This window comes from Lipotes vexillifer, unplaced genomic scaffold, assembly GCF_000442215.2.
Source record: "Lipotes vexillifer unplaced genomic scaffold, Lipotes_vexillifer_v1.1 scaffold760, whole genome shotgun sequence".
NCBI classification, from domain to species: Eukaryota; Metazoa; Chordata; class Mammalia; order Artiodactyla; family Lipotidae; genus Lipotes; species Lipotes vexillifer.
This window is the reverse complement of record NW_006772931.1, coordinates 310,295-328,319: the sequence shown is the minus strand read 5'-3', so window position 1 is coordinate 328,319 and position 18,025 is coordinate 310,295. Positions and strand designations below refer to the sequence as shown.

Sequence of the window (18,025 nt, the reverse complement as noted above, 5' to 3'; positions counted from 1 at the left end):
CCACTTAAAGTGAACAGCTCTGTGACATGAAGTCCATTCACATCGTTGTGCAACCATCACCACTGTCCATCCCTGGAAGTCTTGTCATCTTGCAGAGCTGGAACTCTGTACCGGATAAAAAAAGATCTCTTCCAGGCTTCCCTGGCGGCGCAGTGGTTGAGAGTCCGCCTGCCGATGCGGGGGACGCGGGTTCGTGCCCTGGTCGGGGAGGATCCCACATGCCGCGGAGCGGCTGGGCCCGTGAGCCATGGCCGCTGAGCCTGAGCCTGCGCGTCCGGAGCCTGTGCTCCGCAACGGGAGAGGCCACAGCGGTGAGAGGCCCGCGTACCGAAAAAAAACCAAACCAAAACAAAACAAAACAAAATGATTTCCTCCTTCCCCTCTCCCCCAGCCTCTGGCAACCACCGTTCTACTTTCTATGAATTTGACGATTCTAGGAACCTCACGTAAGTGGAGTCACAGCATTTGTCCTTTTACAATTAGCTTATTTCACTGAGCATAATGTCCTCATGGCTCATCTGTGTTGTAGCGGCCCTTCCTCCTATTAACGTTCCCTTTGAAATGGCTGTGTCCTATCCATCTTCCGGGTCTGAGTATGAATTCCTGTCCTCCAGGAAGCTCCGCATCAACCCCCGCTGCTGGTGCTTCCACAGTGCTTGGCACCCTTTCAGAGGAGAGCCAGACAGAGAAGGGACCGAGCCCAGAGACCCCTGTGCCCCCACCGAGCATAGCTCCTTGGGGTACAGACTCCCCCTCATTCCCAGCTGTATCCCAGTGTTGCATCATAGCCCCATGCCCAGCAGAGAGGACTCAACACATAGTGCAGCGTAAATGTTGAACAAACTTTTGCTGACAATTTCCAGCACAAACCTTGAGCCCAAATCTCCACGTACTTGATCTGTCAGGGGTACAAGGAATCTTAACCTTTGCTGGAGCATGGGGTTTGTCTCTAAGGTGTGGCTCTCCATCCAATCGCTGACCCTCTGGCCTCTCCTGCAACCCCACTCCATCAGGTCAGCACCCGCTGTCTCTTGGGGAGCCCAGCGGTGTCTCCAGCCCCTGTGCTCCATCACAGACCCCGCCATCCTCTGGCCTCCTGGCACCATGTCTCTGGACGTGGTTTCCCAGTCTGCCTGTCCCGGACTCACTTCACCCTGCACAGCCTGAGAAGTGCCTACTCCTGGCCACCTCTCCACCCCTTTCCACTTAAGGAACCTCAGCCATTGTGTGCCTCAGCAAGTAACACTGGCGCCATCACTCAGGCCTGCATTCTGGGGAGGATTCCTGATTCCACAATGATCTGCCCATTGCCAATAGCTTCTACTTCTTTCCTTCCGATGCTCAAACAAAAGCCCTTCTCTAAGGCCCGGTCCTTTCACTGTTGGGGAATGGACAGAGGGTGGGACCATGTTCCTGCCTTACCACTGACCAGTGGCTTGACTTTGGGCAAATCACAAATCCCCCTAAGCCTCATTTTCCTCATCTGTATGTAGAGATAACAAGGAGGGCGTCCCCAGGAGGCTGTGAGAACGAACAAAGTAACGTAGCAATTCCCTACCTCAGTGTCAGCAGTGGACCTCGGTGGAAGACCCTCGAGAGTGGTTGACATTGAATGAGGCCTGTGCTATTGCAGGAGGATGGGCCCCACTGAGGTGATGCAGGTGAGGTAACACTAACCTGGGTAGACTAATGCCAAGAGCATCACCTTCCTCCTTCACACTTTCTCCCTTCCCGTCCTTGGTGCTACAGCCAAGCTGCCAGGGAAAGCACCGATCTGATTTCCAGGGAATCCGTGTTGCTCAAAGAATCACATGTGGTAGACACTCTCTTAACTGAACTGATGGATTGACTGACTGTCTGTAAACACCCTGCCAAATGTCCACAGAATGTTCTAGACGTTCATGTCTGGTAGATGGCACGTCTGCTCCCAGTGGCTGAGGGGTTGAGTCGTATAATTAACAAGAATCAGCTGTATTTGTTCCCAAACTTGTGTGTGCCAGTTGTACATTTTATTGTGATTATAAATGTATTTAAACAAAATGAAAATTGATAAAATTAGTGTGAAAGAACTTTGTGAAAACTAAGATGAGTACTTGGAAAAGACTAGATTAAGGGTCATGTTGAATTGAGGATACATGAGACAACTGTTAAAGCTTGGGGAAAATTATAAAAAAACTAAAAGTATAGTACTCTCTCATTGCTTTGCAAATATCTCTAAGTTCTTGCTCTACTTTAAAAAAGCAGAAACTGAATATGATGAATAATGCATTTATGGCAGACTGTGCTGAACTTGCTTCTGACTTGAAGAAAAAGCCTTGGCCCGACATCAAAAGATTGGGGATGAATTCTACTCTTGAGAATTGAACTAAAATGTTTATAGGGTGTACATATAATTTTTTAATGGTTCCTTGCCTTCCAATATATATATATTTTTTCCGGTATGTGGGCCTCTCACTGTTGTGGCCTCTCCCGTTGTGGAGCACAGGCTCCGGACGCGCAGGCTCAGCGGCCATGGCGCACGGGCCCAGCCGCTCAGCGGCATGTGGGATCTTCCCGGACCGGGGCACGAACCCGTGTCCCCTGCATCGGCAGGCGGACTCTCAACCACTGCGCCACCAGGGAAGCCCCAAATGTACATTTTTAAATTAACCCAACGACTGCTGGTATTGATCCAGCTGGATGAGAGGGCTTCTGCTGTTCAACCTCCTGTTTGGAACCCTCTAAGCAGCCCCATTCTGGTCTCGTTCACTGCTCACACCTTCTACTTTCCGTTTCACCCATTTAGCCACTCACCAAAAAGTGAATAAGAATCAGAACCATCTCTGCGTTCAGAGATGACTTCCTGTACTGCCTCTACTTGGAGAGGATGAAAGCAAGCGTGTACGAGCATATGCTGTGGCCGCCTCCCGCTGTGTGGGAGCTGTGTGTTTATGTTGTTGGGAAGCCTTTTCCCACCTTACATCCCATAGCAGTTTCAGTGCTTTGGATCAAATTGTATCCCCTGCAACCCGCTCCCCCACCCCCGCCCCCGCCAAATTCATATGTTGAAGCCCTACCCCCCAGTGTGATGGTCTTTAGAGATGGGGCCTTTGGAAGGTAATTAGTGAGGTCATGGTGAGGTCATGAGGGTAGGGCCCTTCAGATAGGATTAGTGGCTTTATAGGAAGAGGAGGGGATAGAGTTTGCTCTCTACCCCATGAGGACACAGAGAGAAAGTGCCGGACCGCAAGCCAGGATGAAGGCCCACCTGTGCTTGGAACTCAATTGGTGGAGACCTTGATTGTGGACTTCCAGCCTCCAGGACTGTGAGAAATAAATGTCTGTTGCTTGAGTCATCTAGTCTATGGTGTTCTGTCACAGAAGCCTGGGCAGACTCACACTCTGAGGCAACTAAGACCACGGCGGGTCCTGGGAAGGTGTATGGAGGATGGTGCTCATTCTGCTGCCGCCAACCAGGAAGATGCCGATGATGTCAAACCCTCAAACCCCAGACCCCGACACCAGCCGGGGTGGACAGAGGAGCCCCCTGCATTCCCAGTCTCAGACTCTAACACACTGACACATTCACCATCTCATGAGATTGCAGACCCATCTGGGAGATCTCCAGGTGTACAGACAGGGAGTTTACATGACTCGCCTGAAGTCACACTGCTTTCCTTTTATTTTGGCCGCACCGTGCGGCGTGAGGGATCTTAGCTCCCTGACCAGGGATCGAACCCACGCCCCCTGCAGTGGAAGCATGGGATCTTAACCTCTGGACCATCAGGAAAGTCCCCCACACTGTTTTCAAAGACAGACCTCTGACCGTAACCAAAGCCCATGACACGTTCTAATAAGCCTAGTGCTCTCCCAGACCAAACTTTAGATGCATGGCTCTCTGCCACTTTCTTGCATGAAATGCATGATGCATGGTGTTTCTATGTTTAATACCCTCTGACTTTGATGGCATCTGAAGCATTTTACTATCCGACCTCCCGGAACAGAGATTGCTAGTTGTCTACCCCCAATCCATTCCTACCTTCCTCCTTAGTTACAGAACTCCCAGCCTCTCTTGCAGGGAGGTGTGGCTGTGTGACTAAGTTCTGGCCACCAAGATGTGAGCAGAAGTGTGCAGGGCCTCCTGGAAAAGTCCGTAAAGGGACATGATCTGGCTGGAAGGTGAACCCCCTTTGTCCTGGACCCCTGTTCTGCACTCTGCACTGCCTGGAGTGCGGGTGGAAGCAGGAGGCCCCAGCAGCCGTCTGTACCTCCAGGCACCGTGAATACAGAAGCCAGAGCTGAGATGGGGTAGAAGTGTGCACAGGCGGCCTGGGCTCATGGCCATGGAGCTGCTGCACCGAGAAACTGGGGAAGTTGGGGTGAGGGAGCATCATTGCTCATGCAGCCCCACGACCTAGATCTAAGTCCCCTGATGAGAGGAGGGGCAGGAGACACTGAAGGGGCCGTGTCTATAGTTGTCTTGGTGACTGGGACTCAGGAAAGCTGGTGTCGGGGTCTGGGGGACAAAACTCCTCACAGAACTGGAGCGAGAGGCAGTATTCACTCGCCCTACTTTTCTGTAGAACCCAAGCCCCAGTGCAGGGAGATGGCGGTACCCCGGACGCTCCCAGCTTTGGGAGCCCCAGGCCCTGGACCCCAGCCCAGCCCCTCATGAGGTCACAGGGGCTTCACTGGACTCCTGTGGGAGGAATAGCGAGGTGGTCCTGCCTCAGACAGCTTGGTGGGCAGTAATGACAGCCATGGAGCTCAAGGGAAAGGACCTGAGAGGTAGCCCTTGACCACACGAGATGGCCAGACAAAACGGGGGCTCCTCGGAGCGTCCCGAGCCAAGCAGGCAGGACATTAAACTGGCGAGATCTGAGCTGTTACCTCGCCATACTCACAGGCTGTGGGGCTTAGGGACAAGGGACTCATGCTGATGACAGGGTGGCCTGGGATACCTCAACCAGGAAAGTCTGCCTTTTATTTCAGGAGGGCCCTCGCTTCAACCTGGGTGTTTCTTTTAGGCTGACCTCTGACTGCAAAATGCGTCCCATCCATGTGTGTCTTCTTTCACTTCAAGGACGGCGTCTTCTGGAGAGAGGATTAGAGGTCTCTTCAGGCTGGAGGCAGAAGGAGCAGGTATGGGAAGAGGAACCCAGGATGACACTGGTGACAGGGAGCAAGGATAACTTGTCAGTTACGTGGATTTTCTGTGTTAGAACAAGACCCAGGCTGGCTGAATCCGTTAGATAACAGGAACATTTTCCCCTGAGCTTTCACTCAACTCTCAAACTACCAACTCATCTGTGATGGTTTCCAGGTGAATGGCTTTCTGAATTCAGTCAGCTTATGTTAGTTGTGGTTGTGTTTGATAGGCTGGCATCCTGGAAGAATCACTCCTGACATCCAGAATCCCATCAACACGTTCAGCTGTGCAAAACTGATATGCAGAGAAAGATAGCATTTTTAGGGCTGAAATGAAACTGAAAGATCAGCCAGTCCCACCCCTCATTTTATAAATCAGTGGAAGCCGTTGCTGGAGGTCACACAGCTAATGAAGGCAAATTTCAGAGTAGACCTCAGTTAACCCTAACTCGTAAACAGTGCTGCAAACACATTGTTTTTTAGGTTTTGTTTGTCTGCGTGTTTGTTTTGTTTTTTTTGTTTGGCTGTGCCTCACGGCATGTGGGATTTTAGTGCCCTGACCAGGGATCAAACCCATGCTCCCTGCAGTGGAAGCAGAGTCCTAAGCACCGGACCACCAGGGAAGTCCTGTCCAGATACACTATATAAGGGCTCCTCAGTTTCTTTGTGTGTGTGTGTATTTTTCTTGGAAAGAATTTATAGACTGCTTCCTGGGGTATTTGGAGTCAAGTTGGACAGAATTACAAACATGGAAGCACCTAATGGTTTGCCTACAGAAGATCAAGGTCACTCATGAAGTCTGTTGCATCACCCTCTTTTACCTGTGGAGAGCGAACATCATATGGGTTAGGTGTTTGGATTGTGTTGAAGTGAGTATCCTTCCTCCCCCTCCCTCCCCTCCCTCCCCCTTCCCTACTCCCTCCCGTTGCAGGCCTGGATCGGACACACCTGCAGTGCACATTGATTGCCTGATTAAGGGGGAGATTGATTGGTCCCTGCTGTCATTAGCATGCAGTTAGCAGTGACCCCTCTGCCTGGCCTCCAGCCCGTGGCTCTGACCTGAATGGATCAGCGAGCCTGACAGGAAATGGGAACCTGGGGAGAGGAGGGGCAGGGCAAGGGTCAGGGGGAGCCGAGGCTTACTGGTGCCCGGGTGGGCCGGGAGTGGGGGAGTGTAGGGGGAGGCCCCTCACCTGGCTTGGCCCAGGACCTTCCACTGCGACCAGTGGCCCTCAGTTTTCCTCGCTTCTAAATGGGGAGATTAAGTGCAGTGTTTCCTAAGAAAGCTTTGTCCGAGTCAGAAAAGAGGGGGGCCCTTGCCACCCCAAGCTCTTCATCATCTCCCCCACCCTCCCAGCCCCTCTGCCTACCTGGACCGGAAGCCCCCTTAAGCTGAGCTCTCCTTCCGCTTTCCAAGTACTTTCACCCTCATCGTCCCGCAGAGGTGGGCAGCAGCTGCTGGGGTGTGGGCGACGGAAAAGCCGGGCGTGGTTGGAAGGTCCAGGCCCACCCCTGGGGCGCCCACAGACCTTGATATGCACCCACACAGGCCCTGAGAGTTTTGTGTGATGGCTGTCCACAGATTATCACCATTGGTATATAAGGTAGATGGCTTTCTCCTAATGGAGTAAGCAATCTCTTAGAACAGTGGAAAGAGCTTGAACTTTGATGTTTGACAAAGATTTGTACCTAAGCTTTACCTATCAACCTTGATTAATACAATAATATGAGTTTAATGAAAAAAGTCTAAATGGAAAAAGTTTACTTAAAGCACCTAGGTAAATATAAACATTCAGTTCAACACACACACAAACATAATAGCTTGTTTTCCATTTTGTATTTTTAGAACACATCATTTTTCTCAATCATGGATAATTCATGAGGAGTTAAATTTCTTGGTTCTACAAATGTTGACTGATAAAAACAAATCGGAAGAAATAAAATAAACCCCCCTTTTAAAACAGAACTCTAGCCTAATCTGTAGTCATTTGGCATCCCTCCCCTCCCCGCTCCCTCCATCCCACCCTCCCTCTGCCCCCTCCTTCCTGCATCTGAATCGCAGTCTGATTTTTCCCCCGGTCTGGTGTGGAGCCTAGCATTGGATCTGGGCTTTTGGGCAGATCAGCACATTTCCCCCATTTGCTCCTTCCTTCCTCTCTTCCCACCTCCCCCTGTGCTTTTGTTTTCCAAATTGTGGGCCTATGATAATTAATGAACTCATTTATTTTCTCTCCATTGAATGCACACCAAAAACGATTATATTTCTAAGTAGGCCGATGGCGCCACGTGGATGCATCTGAGCCTCCTGGGAGCTACCAAAGCACCGTGTTACAACCTTGGGAACCCTTGTGAGAACAAGAAGGGGAAACGTGAGAGACCCCTGACAAGACAGAAGGTTTTCTTGCCCGATCCTTGCCTGGTCCCTTTATTCCCTATTCTGAGCATGTCTGGGGCTCCACAAGGATGTCAGTGATGAGGATATACTGTGTGGTCAGTATTCCAAGGGGCTGCCAAGCCAAAATCTAAGACACATGATTTTGCTGGCAAAGCAGGTGTCCTGCTTTGAGTTGTAACATAACCAGTGAGCAGTAGCTCATGAAATGACCTTCTTTTCAATTTATTAAAGGGCAAGCCTTTCTTGGAAATCCATCTATTTCACTGAGCTCTAAATCAAGACTGCCTCTACCAGGGCCCTTTCAACATCTCTTGCCCCGACATTGACTTTCACAGACTGAGGCACTAAACCGACCATTCCTTCCTTTCACTCGCCAGGAAGCCCAGCGTTAAAATGTATTTCCTAACGGTAAGCGTGTGCCGCGGGCTGGATTTTCATGTCTGTCTCCCTGATGTGACAGTGGGTCGAGCATGATGCCAAGTCTCTCTGTGTTCCAAGGCCACAGACAACAGCCTTTTTGCTGGTGAAAAGGAGGAGAAACTCAAGTGATGCTGGGAGATCAGCTCCCACTACCCCCCCCCTCCACCACAAGGGACCAAGAAGCCCCCTGGCCCTGGTCAGTAGCACGATCTTGGGACATATTTTTATTCCTGTGTTGACTTGGTTCTCTGGGCCATGACTTGGTGCACTTTATAACCATGCTGATCTGCTTGGAAGCTACAAAGTAAGCCCAGGGAAACTGCATGTGCCAGGACCCACCTTAGCACGGGCCTTGCCTTCCACCACTGTGTCTTGCTTCTCTTCTCCTGTGTGCGTGACAGGAGCATCTCCTTCCAGCACTGGGTGAGCAGGCATGCTCTGGGGATCTGTCAGAACTTCACAGGGCACTCCAGGGTATCTCCAGGAGACAGGAGTGAAAATATCCCAGGGGCTACCCTGCCCAAAGGTCCCTGGAAGAACAGAGATAAATTAATAGATAGTAAGCATAGGATGGGAGGTAACCTGTCTTCTCATCAGAGTGAAGCTTGGCTAGGTCTCCTTAACCCTTGCTAGGTCCACTTAATCAAATTCAGTTCTGCTCCTGTAGTTTCATAAGAAATGATTCCACGGCCATTGGCCCTGGAGACTCAAGCCAGAACGCCTCCTACAGAATGTATCACATTGGGGCGCAAGCAACTCAGCACGTACTAAGAACTTGCAGGATAAATCCAAAATCATTCTGGTGACTTCTTCAAGAAATATCAGCTATAGGGAGACAAGAACCTGCTGAAACAGGTACAGAGTCTCTCTGAGCAGTAAATCGGGTTCATCTCATCACCCCAGCTCACTCAGGCCAGGCCTTTCCCATTACACAGCTCCCCCAGTCCTGAATCTTTCCTAGCAAAACGTGATCACATGCTTCCGTACCAAATTCACAGCCTCCAGTCTCGCTGAGTTCTCTAAATTTAAATGTCTCTGATTTTGATAGTTTCTGTGAAAGTAAACTGACTTTAAGGTATACACTGGATTTTGTCCCCCTCTCCCAAATTCTTATGTGGAAACCCTAAACCCTAGTGTGACTGTATTTGGAGATCAGGCTTTTATGGAAGTAATTAAGGTTAAATGAGGTCATAAGAGAAGGACCTTGATCCAATAAGATGAGTGTTGTTAGAAGGAGGGACACCAGAGTATTTGCATTTTCTCTCTCTCTCTCTCTCTTTTTCTCCACCCCTCCCCCTACTCCCTGGGCCATATAAGGACTCAACAATTGGTGGTCATTAAAGGAGTCCCTCTGCAAGAACACATGAGAAACACACACGTGAGAACACACATGAGAAATACAGTTCTGTGGCTTAAGCTGCCCAGTCTATGATAGGTATTTTGTTATGTCAGCCTGAGGTGACTAATACACCTGACCTCAGAGAATCCACGACCCGATGGAGGCTCCACATGAGGCCCTGAACCAGGACTGAGCAGCTGGCCAGGTAGGACAGTGCTTACCGATGTACTCCCCGTCTGTGCTCCACAGGTGCACGGTATGGTCCAGGGAGGATGACAGCAGAAACTTTTCTTCTTCTATCAGCTCCAAACTAATGAGATAAAGGAGAGGAGAGATGCCCCAAGGCTGCTCCAGCATGAAAGGGACATCGGCTCAGTATGTCAATACTCCATTAATTAAAGTTGGACTATAGAAAGAAGCCAGGTTAATCTCCTGAATTATCCTTGGCAGCATCTTCTCCCTGTCTCCTACCATGTCACTCCCCCTCCAAATTCCCCAACTCCAGACACAAGACATCAGACAAGATATATTGGAAACATCTTATGGACGATGCGGGGAAGATCAAGAGGTTGGAAAGAAACTTCCGACCAGGGTTCAGGTCCTGCTCCAGCACTGACTCCTTTTAACTCCAGTGAAAAAAATCTAAAACTTACTAAGCTTCGAAACTTACCCTAAAATGCCAGATCAATTCAAGGGGAACAATCATCCATTTACAAGAAAAATGAAGACTTCAGTCTCTTCCTTTACTCTGTGTAGGTAGCATATACATCCTGTTCTCATCAAGAGCAGAATTATAACACTTCTCTCCTCCTTTGACTAATTCGGAGGGCTTCTGAGAGAATCCATTTGACCCAAGCTGTCAGAAGTATTTGAACTCTTTTACACATTCTTGAACTCTAAAACAGAGGGTACTCCCAATGTCACCATGCTGATATGGGCCCGCCAGAGCATCACATCTAAATCAGAGGAAAGAGCGCACCTGAGTATGGTAGGAGAGGTACCACTCTCATGCTAGATGCTGTATAACAGTCCCTATAGGATGGGGTCGGATCTGGATGAGTGTCCAGCAGGGAGAGAGGTCCTGGTGTAGCAAGTCATTTGTCTTGCCACATTAATTTGATACATGTTTGTCAAGCACCTACTATGTGCAAGACCCCATGCCAGCTCCAAAGACATATGAAATGGGGCCTGTGCAAGGTCCTTACCCTATGGTTTCCTTTAGCACTTAGGGTTTGGTAAGCATGCAGGAGTACGTAAGTAATCAAATATGTTTTTTAAAATAGCTTGGTGAAAGCTATGTTCCCAGTACTTGGAGTAAAGACCAATGTAAGGCTGATCACTCTTACTTCTAAATTCCCATTTCTCATACTTTAGCATTTAAACTTCTCCTGTGGTGGAACAGGAAAAACTGAATAAAGGGAGGTATGTGAGGGAATTCCCTGGTGGCCCAGTGGTTAGGACTCCTTGCTTTCACTGCTGAGGGCCCAGGTTCCATCCCTGGTTTGGGGAACTAAGACCCCACAAGCTGTGTGGGGTGACAAAAAAAGAAAAAAAAAGGGCGGGGGGATGTATGTGAATATTTACTTCTAAATTGGCTTCACAGAAATGTAATGAAATATTACATAGCCATTTAAATATGTTAAATGTTAAATATGCTAAATAGACCTAAATATGCTTATATGGAAAGCTGGCCAAGAGATACAAAGAAAAAAACAAGTCCTGGAAATGATGTATTGTAGGTGTGTGTGTATGTGTTCCCGTATATGAATATATACACGCATAGAAACTTTCTGGAAGGAAGTTGAAATTCATTAACGGTGTTGCTAGGATGCAGAAAAGGCAGGCTAGGGTGGTAGAGGGGGTCAGAGAAACAACTACTGCTTTTCATTTTACATTCTTTCATGCTGTTAGATTTTTTCTAAACATGAACACTTCTATAATTGTATGAAAGGGTTTTAACATTTTAAATGTAATTTTGTTATTACCAAAGCACTATATATCGAGAAAAATTAGAAAAGACATATTTCTAAAAAGAAGAAAATAAAACATATCTATAACCTCATGTATAAAGAGATAACATTTGTTAAATCCTTGATGTACATCTTCCCAGGGTTTCAATCTTCCATATACTTTTAACAAGGGTAGAATCATATTGCAATATTGTTTTGTGATCTGATTTTTTTTCATTTAACAATTTTATCATGAATATCTTCCCTGTGAATACATTTTCATATACAGCTTCCGTATTTAATGACTAAATGATATTCCAGTGTATTATACCATCATATATTTAATCAATTCCCCTTATGTGGGACATCTAGGTTTCTCTATTATTTTCCTCTCTCTCATAAACAATATGTTGATTCACAAGCTTACAACTAAATCTTTGTGCACGTTTCCTATTCTTTCTTTAGGCCAAATCCTTAGTAGTAGAATTGCTGGTTCAAAGCTTTAATGCACATGGGCAACTTGCCCTCCAGATAGTATACACCAATTTACCCTCCATCCAAGAGGGTATGAGTGCCATTTTCCTGTTGCCTTGCCAACACTGAATACTTTCATGAGAATATTCTTCTCTGATCTGTTCTTAAAGGGTTTTAAGAGATCCCTTCCTCACTGGTACAATTTAATTTTATCAACCAGAATATTTAACTGTCACTGAAGCTGTGCTCATCATAGCGTCTCACGTGGAGAGCTCATTACCTACTCTTGGGAGGCTGTGGCTCCGGTCCCTGCAGACCATACTCCTCGATGTCGTAGATGGGTACAAAGCCGTCCTGGTCAGCCACGTAGGCACAGGCATCCCCTGTTGTCACCGCCATGCTGCTGACCCAGGCTTTGTCTCTGGACTGAAAGACACACGCACAGGGATCATTACACACACACAGAGGGCCCATCACAGACAGACAGGCGTGCGCGTGCACGCGCGCACACACACACACACACACACACACACACACACACACATGGCCCATCACAGATAAAACTTATGTGTCAAACAACGGCAAGTGAAATGCTGTCTTCCGTTTATAGTTCTATTTATAGTAGAACTATAAATGGGAGACAGAACTAGTCACCGTGCCTGTATTAAACTTTCAGCGAGGTAGAAATACAGACAATAAAGCTAAGGGCTTAGAGCCCAGCCCAGCTGCTGTGTCACATAGGCTAGTGTCAAAAAATAAAACAAACCCCCAAACCTGAAGCCTGGAACTTATTTCTAATCCACAGCCCAACCTCCAGGAGTGAAGTTTGCAAAGGGACAGGCCCCGCCGAATAGCCTCCAGAAGGTGACAGAACCTGGAAGGAGGGAAACAGGAGGAAGGGTCCCTGGGCGTTTGCGTTTTGTGGTTCCTGAGCTCCCTGGGGTTGAGTCTGGGAGCCTCCTCTCAGAGGCCCTGCAGCCTCAGGACTCCAGGGCTGCTGCTGTGTCCCTTGGCTTAATCTGACCAGTTAGAACCATCAATTGGTGTATATTGGGGAAGGGGGTCCTCATGGTGGGTTTTGGATTAAATGGCTCAATAGCTTCTCCCTTCTCCACTATTCTGGGCAGCCTTCCTGACGGAGGAGGCTTCCTTGGGCTGTAGAGGGAAGGTATGGAAGTTTGTGCTATGGTGATACTTTGTGTGTGTGTGTGTGTGTGTGTGTGTGTGTGCGCGCGTATATGTGTGTAAGCACTTCCTTTAAACCCACTGGGGAATTTGCCTAGTCAAAGGAATTCTCTGGGACTTCCTTTTGGCCTGTCAGTCACAGTTCTTGACTGGTTGGCGTGTGGGTGTTCACAGCAAGCCTGTGAAGTAAGGGCCCCATGCGTACCGCTTCCTCTTGGGAGCTCCCTAAATCTCCAGACTCGGGGATCCTCTTCTACTCCCAGGGGAGGCGGCCCTGTTCTCCCACCAGGGAAAGCAGAGGCGAGGAATGCCCAGGGTGGAGGGCGGACAGAGGCATCCGGGGGCGCCCGGTACCGACAGGCCTGAGGCTTCAGGGCTGGGCTGGGCCGGGCCGGGCTGCGGGAGGAGGTGTCCCCCTTGGGAGTGCGAACAGACAGAGGAGGACGTCCCCCTCTCTAGCGAGGAGAATGCAGACGACCCACCGCCCTGGGCTCCGTGCTCACGGCTCCAGCCTGCTCTTACAACCAGAACTACACAGGGGGCTGCTTTTACATTGCCATTTAAAATAAAACCCTAGCTCTTTGCAGCAAGGCGCTGGCCCACCCATTACATTTCACCGAAGCCAGGAGGTCCTGTCATCTGTGTGACGTCACCAAGCTAGCCAGTGGCAGAGGTGGACCCAGAAGCCGTCTTCTAGCTCTCAGCGGCCTGGCTTCCACGGCTGAGCCCCGTTACATAATTCTCAGCTCTTCTGTCAGCCGCCTGCAGGGGCTGTGACGGTCTGTCCCTCACAGGCTATGCTTGATATTTATCTAACCCCACTAATGACATCCTGTGAGCCCCATGCCCTTGCAGGGCCTCTGGGGAGGCTGCAGGGCAGGGATACTTGACTGGGAGGGAGTCATCCTCTCCCAGCTGGCAGGTGAGTAGGCGGGGCTTGTCAGCCGGGAGCTCCAGGGTGGTCCTGCATGCCTGGGGACCCTGCCTCTTGGGACCCGGGCCTGCAGTGGCCACGTCTTAGAGAAGAGCTGCATGGCCCCTGTGGGCTCCGTTCTCACCTCGGGGCCTGTTGGCCATTAGGGAAGTGGCGGCTGATTCCAGGTTGGCTGCCCAACTGGTACTGAGTGATCAGGAAGGTGAGGCAGAAGACGCTTCTGTGTGGGCCTGGAGACAAGGAGTTTCGGCTGCACTCCGCATGCAGCTCCCAGCTCTCCCCTCATCCTCTCCTGTGGCCGCCCCTGGCCCCGGGGTTGCAGAGCTGCCCCCGGCCCTGGGCTGGAACAGGCGAGGAGCACACAGGCGCACAGGTGGCCCTCCTGGTTCAGAGCCAGCCCCGCCTGCTTGGGGGCGTAAGGTGTGATGTGAAGTCTAAGGGCCCCTGTGGCCCAGGGCACCCCGGGGCTGCCCCAGGATCCCAGGACTTCTGCAGAGAGACAGGGATTGGGAACTTGGTTTGGGCTGGAGGGACGGGGCTGAGAGAGCTGGTAGGGCGGTCAGGGGCTTTGCCTGGCACTCTCGATGGGCACTTCCCAAGAGGTCCCCACTCCCTGGAATCCCTGGAGTGGAATAATACTAATTAACCTTTATGTCACTTTTTACATAAAACCATGTGAAATCACATGGTACTGGATTTTTTGTCCCAGGGTCAGATGAGGCAATGGAGACAGTACAGTTAAAAGCTTTGCTCAAAACCATAAAGAATTCCTTCCTTCCTCCCCCCCGCCTTTTTTTTTCCCCCAAGTCTGTTACATCCCTAGAAGGGACTAGGCATCATGCTGAGTGCTGTGGAAATCTGGGGAAGCAGAGAGCTGAACCAAACCAAAAAGAACTACCCGGAGAAACGAGCAAGGTCTTATCGGCACATGGAGGAGGGCGGGGTTATTGCGTGCGGAGAAGGGAGGGGTCAGAGTAGGCCTCTCAGGGCAAGCGGCTTTGGATCTGGAATCTCAAGAGATGAATTGGGCCCTGGGCAGCGCAGGGCCAGGGGAGGTCCAGGGAGGGGAAGACGTCAAGCTCTGATCTTCACAACACGTCGAAGTGGGAATAACCTCTCTGAACCCATCTCCTTACTTCCCCACCTGTCACTTCTCCTGCTGATCTTGAAGCATCATCAACACAGGGACGCTGAACTTGAAGCATCATCAACACAGGGACCACCTCTGTCTTTTTTTTTTTTTTTACCACTTATCTCTAACCTTTTAGTATATAGAACTCAACCATTTTCTGTTGAATAAAAGTCGTACAAACTTACTTAGATGCAAACCTCCAAGAGCCACAGAGAATGCAGCTACTTGGGTGTTAGGAGGGGGTGAGGAGTCCCTTCATCTTACCCTCCCTGAGTCTGTGGGTGCCAGGGATGCCTTGCCCAGACTGGAGGTGAAAGGAAAGGTCTCATGTAAACAAAGAGGTCAGTGCCAGAGTTAAATACAAGAGGTGCAGCTCTCTTGTCTCAGCACTGGGGGGCCACCCACGACTCAAGCCATTAGTCACTAACAGCATTTATTTGGGCCTGACTCTGAGCTCGGCGGTGTGCTATGCACTTGGGAAGCCACAGAGGATGTGGCGGACTCAGGCCCTGCCCTCAAGTGGATGATGACCACAGTGAGGATTATCCGTTTAGTGGACACTTGCTGTGCCAGACACTGAGCTAAGTACTTCTCAACGCCAGCATATTCAATCACAGCAATCCTAGTTAGACATTATGCTCTTGATTTTACCAGCAGTGAGAGCGTGGTTTAGAAAGAACTGCATTGCCTGAGGTCACACAACTAAGACATGGAGGGGCTGAGATTCAAGCCCAGATGTGTTTGCATCCAAAGCCCATGCCCTTGACATTGGGCTTTGTGGTTGTCTTTTGGGGGCTGAGGGTTCTCAGGGGCAGATGGAGGGTCACCTACATGGTGTCCTCCCTGACGTCTGGGGTGCACAGTGAGTGACTGGGCTAAGTGTCACCTTACTCTCAGGTTATCCGGCTCTTGGGGTGTTGACTTAGGGGACGGCGGGAGGGAGGGTGAAGGTAAGGGGGGAGGGGGAGCAAAGATAAACCCCCTTCACTTGCCCACTTCATCCTGGGGGAGGGGCTGTGGAGTCCTGGAAGATGGGTGTGTGTGCTGCTTCCCCTCTTACCCATGTGTGGTCTGGGGGAGCATTTCACTTCCCCAAACCTCAGGTTTCTTCATCAGTAATAGAGAGACAATATCTCCTGTTTCACAGTTTCAGTGACGATTGGAGATTACATGGGACTCATGCTCCATGACTTTGCTGTGAAGGCTGAATGGAGATACTGAATCTATGGTACTCAGAGCACAGAAACACTCAACCAATGGTAACCGTTATAATTACTTTTAGTTAAGTCTCTAGCCTCAGTTTCCTCATCTATGAAAATGGGTCCAATAGCACCTATCTCTCTGGGTTGATGTGAGCACTGAGTGAGATAAAACATTAAAAGCACTCAGGAAAATGACATTTAAGATTAAATATGTTACTTAAACAATTATTAACATATTGTTATTTTGTTCATTATAATTATATTATTAAATACTATTAAATATTATTTTATTAAAATTATATTTGTATGTTATAATAACTAAATATTATTATTTACAAATGAAGTAAACATTCTTATATTGTTTCCCTAGATAAAAAGGCTTAGTCTCTTAGAACCAATAAATGAATTCAGCAAAGAAGCAGGATACAAAGTCAACACACAAAAATCAGTTGCATTTCTATACATGACCAAGAAACAATCTGAAAAGTAAATAAATAAAGAAAAAAACATCATTTACAATAGCATTAAAAATAATAACATACTTAGGAATTAACTTAACCAAGGAGGTGAAATACCTATACAATGAAAACTGCAACATATTGTTGAAAGAAATTAAGACATAAATAAATGGAAACACATCCCATGTTCATGGATTGGAAGACAGTCTTGTTAAAATGTCAATACTACCCAAAGTGATCTACAGATTCAATGCAATCTCTATCAAAATCTCAAGGACATTTTTAGCAGAAATAGAAAAACCCATTTAAAAATTCATATGGAATTTCAAGGGACCCCAAATAGCCAAAACAATCTTCAAAAAGAAGAATAAATCTGGGAGACTCACACTTTCTGATTTCAAAACTGACTATACAAAGGTACAGTCATCAAAACAGTGTGGTACCTGGTATAAAGCCAGATAGGTAGAACAATGAAATAGAATAGACAGTCCCAAAATAATCCCTCCCGTTTAAGGTCAAATGATTTTTGACAAGGGGGCCAAGACCCTTTTCAATGGGGAAAGGATAGTCTTTTCAACAAATGGTGCTAAGAATACTGGGTATCTCTCTACAAAAGAAAAAAGTTGGACTCTTATCTAATACCATGTACGAAAATTAACTCAGAATGGATGAAAGACCTAAATGTAAGACATAAAACAATATAACTCTTAGAAGGAAACATAGGAAAAAAGCTTCATGACATTGGATTTGGCAATGATTTTTTGGATATGACACCAAAAGCACAGGTAACAAAAGAAAAAATAGACAATTGGACTTCATGAAAACTAAGTTTTTTGTGCATCAAAAGACACCATCCATAGAGTAAAAAGGCAACCTACAGAATGGGGAAAATCTTTGCAAATCATTTATCTGACAATGAATTAATATCCAGAGTAAGTAGAAAACTTCTAAGATGCAGCAACAAGAAAACCAGATTCAAAAATGGGCAAAAGACTTGAACAGACAACTTTCCAAAGAAGATATACAAATGGCCATAAGCAGGTGAAAAGTTGCTCAACATCACTAATCATTAGGGAAATGCAAATCAAAACCACCACCTCACACCCATTAGGATAACTACTATCAAAAAAACAGAAAATAACAAGTGTTGGTCAGGATATGGAGAAATTGGAACCCTGTGCACTGTTGGTGAAAATGTAGATTGGCAGAGCCACTGTGGAAAACAGTATGGTGGTTCCTCAAAAAATTAAAAATAGAACTATCATATGATCCAGCAATTCCACTTCTGGGTATATACCCCAAAGAATTGAAGGCAGGGTCTTGAAGAGATATTTCTACAACCATGTTCATAGCGACACTATTCACAATAGTTAAAAGGTAGAAGCATCCTAACTACCCATCAATGGACAA

The 18,025-nt window shown here is 48.0% G+C and overlaps 1 pseudogene; it reads right to left on the bottom strand.

Annotated features, from left to right (window-relative positions):
• Positions 1–6,514: 6,514 nt before the first annotated feature.
• The window catches only part of LOC103070065 (WD repeat-containing protein 49-like), a 53,065-nt pseudogene continuing 41,554 nt past the window's right edge, over positions 6,515–18,025 (bottom strand).